Raw genomic sequence first — 3,229 nt, 5'->3', positions numbered from 1 at the left:
GCCTTTAATCCCAGCACTTGGGAGGCAGAGGCAGGCGGATCTCTGTGAGTTCGAGGCCAGCCTGGTCTACAGAGCTAGTTCCAGGACAGGCTCCAAAGCCACAGAGAAACCCTGTCTCGAAAAACCAAAAAAAAAAAAAAAAAAAAAGAAAAAAAAGAAAAAACTTGTACCAGAACCCTTGGCTAAAGCACACATCTTTAATCTCAGCACTTGGAGGCAGAGGCTGGTGGATCTCTGTGAGTTCGAGGTCAACCTGCTCAACGGAGCAAGTTCAAGGACAGTCAAAGCTACATAGAAAAAACCTTGTCTTGAAAACAAACAAAAAATCATTTGACATACATAAATCTTTTTCCTTCATTAAAGATAAAATCAATTTTGAACAGTTATGATATGGATGTACTTATTTATTTGTACACAAAAATTCATTTTGGTTTGGATATCTGATACTGCAGGACAAACAGCATTTTAACATTTTTCTTTTTTTTAAATATTTTTATGGTTTATTTAACTTTATCTTATGTGCATTGGTATGAAGTGTCAGATCCCCTGGAACTGATCTTCAGACAGCTGTGAGCTGCCATGTGGGTGCTGGGAATTGAACCCGGGTCCTCTGGAAAAGCAGTCAGTGCTCTTAACCACTGAGCCATCTCTCCAGCCCCCATTTTAACATTTTTCAAAGATGACCAATATTTTGATTTTATAATCACCAATACTGAGAATATGACTTTGAATAATGCATAGTTCAGAAACAGCAGTAACATGTCTAGGACCATTTCAGAAATTATTGAAGATTCTTTCCTAATCATAAACCAAAATTCATTGAATGATTTTTTTAAAATAAAACTCAAGAAAATCAGTGTTGTGGGAAGGAGAGAAATTGCTATGTACCTGAAAATCACCTTGAACTCTGGATCCTCCTCTGTCTGAGTGCTGGGATTATAGACATAAATCACTATACCCAGCTAATAATTTTTGTTTGTTTGTTTGTTCTCCAAGACAGGGTTTTCCTGTGTAGCCCTGGCTTTCCTGCAACTCACTAAGTAGACCAGGCTGACCTCGAACTCAAGAAGTATGTGCTACCACTGCCTGGCTTAATTTTTAAAATCAAACATTTTAACACAATACTATCTAAAGATATACAGTTTGATACCTGCTAAGGAATGATAGTAGGGAAATATTTAAAGTCTTTGTTTTTCATAACTAAATCATATGGTTCTGTATTTAATATGTATGCATATTAAAAGCACCACAGTTCATAATATCCAGTGTGAGCCAGGGTGTTTCAGGGAGCATTCACCTGTTGTTCTGTGGTGTGATAGCACATACAGTGTGCAAAGGGCACACACTGTGTCCGGAAACAAGTGTGCAGTGGAAAATACCTGGGAGCAATGTGGGTCAGCACTACTAGCAAGAACTCAGATTCATCGTAGGTTTGATTTTCAAATGTTCTTTGTTTGTTACACATTCAGAAGTCTTTTACTGTGTCCAAATATTTCTAGATCCTCACACTGTATTACATAGAGTGTTAGTCATGTCCTGTGGTTTAAGAAGCTGTGGGTTTAACCACTTTATAACTTTTGTGAAGTCGGAAAAAAAAAAACAGAAAGAAAGAAAGAAAAGGAAGTAGAAAGGACGGGAGAGAGAGAGGGAGGGGGAAGGAAGGATGAACCAACCCACAGCATATACCTAGCTCTAGACCAGAGGCTGACAAACCATGGTCTATGAGTCAAATACAACTTGCTTTCTGTAGTTTGGTTGGGCTTTGGGTTTCTTTTTTATTCTCTCTCTCATTTTTTTTTTAAAATGTGTGTGATTGTTTTGCCTGCATGTATATAAACTACGTACATGCAGTACCCTTGGAGGTTAGAAGAAGGCATTAGATCCTCTTGTGACTGGGATTACAGATGGTTGTGAGCTGTCACGTGTGTACTGGGAATTGAACCCAGGTCCGCTGCAAGAGCAACAAATGCTCCTAACCCCTGAGCCAACTCTCCAGCCCCCTCTTTTTTATTCTTTTAATTTTTGTTCTTTGCCTGCTTCTTAGAGCCACAAGTTTAGAACTTTTTTGTTTTTTGCTTTGGTTTTTCAAGTTAGAATTTCTCTGTAACTTTGGAGCCTGCCTGGAACTTGCTCTGTAGATCAGGTTGGCCTCGAACTCACCCAGATCCACCTGTCTCTGCCTCCCAAATACTCAGATAAAAGGTATGTGACACCACCACCTGGCTGAACATTGTTTTTTTTAAAACCTTTTCAGACATGTATACTTGAAATTGCATGTGTTATTTATGTACAGAATACTTGCTATTTATCCCTTGAGTAACTTTTTATTTTGTCTTGTTTTGTTTTGAGACAGGATTTCTCTGTGTAACAGATCTAGCTGTCCTAGAACTCACTTTGTAGACCAGGTTGGCCTCAAACTCAAAGAAATCCACCTTCTTCTGCTTCCCAAGTACTGGAATAAAAGGTGTGCACCATCTCCACCCCGCTTCTCTTGAGTAGTTCTTTCAGAAATATCTGCTGTATAACTGGAACCCAGCAGAACTGTGACTTGAGCTTAGGACATCAGTGACAAAGCAACTAGAGTACCTGGGTGTGGTAGGCAGGCGCTCTGCCTCTGAATTATAGCCCTAGCCCCATCTCTCACTCTGTAGTCTACATAAACACTAGAGGATTTAGGGGCTCATCATGCCTGCTCCGGGTCCTATTGTCTGATGTTTTCAGTATACTGAACCAGTATGATGCTCTGTGCAATGTAAAGAAATGAAGGTTACAGAAGACCACATGAATCATGAGCAAGAAAGCTAAGACAGCCTTGAGGCTGAGGGATAACACAATGGTATCACTCTTGTCTAAGCATGCACATTGAAATCCCAGTACTGCATTTAAATAAGCAAAATAGACTTGAGGCAAGATAGCAACGGACACTGGACAGTAGAAAGTAATGCCCATTTGGTTTAAGTTTTGGTTTCAGAGACAGTGTCTCTCCAGGTAGCTCAAGATAGATCTGAACTTCTAATGATGCTTATGCTTCAGCCTCCTGAGTCCTGGGACTGTAGGCTCGTGCTGCCATACACGACTGACAAGTTGCCTTTGATTCTTAATTTGTACATAGTTGTACAATTGCTGGAAGCTGTGTTCACGTGCTGCCTGTGTTCAGACTTCAAAACACTCATTGAAGCAGTGTCAAAAAAGGCTTTAGATGTGCTCTTGGCAGGTGGTTGAATCTGAG

This window comes from Microtus oregoni, unplaced genomic scaffold (genome assembly GCF_018167655.1).
Source record: "Microtus oregoni isolate MIOR12 unplaced genomic scaffold, Mior012 000016F_ref0000370, whole genome shotgun sequence".
In the NCBI taxonomy this organism is placed as follows: Eukaryota; Metazoa; Chordata; class Mammalia; order Rodentia; family Cricetidae; genus Microtus; species Microtus oregoni.
This window is presented reverse-complemented; position numbering follows the sequence as displayed.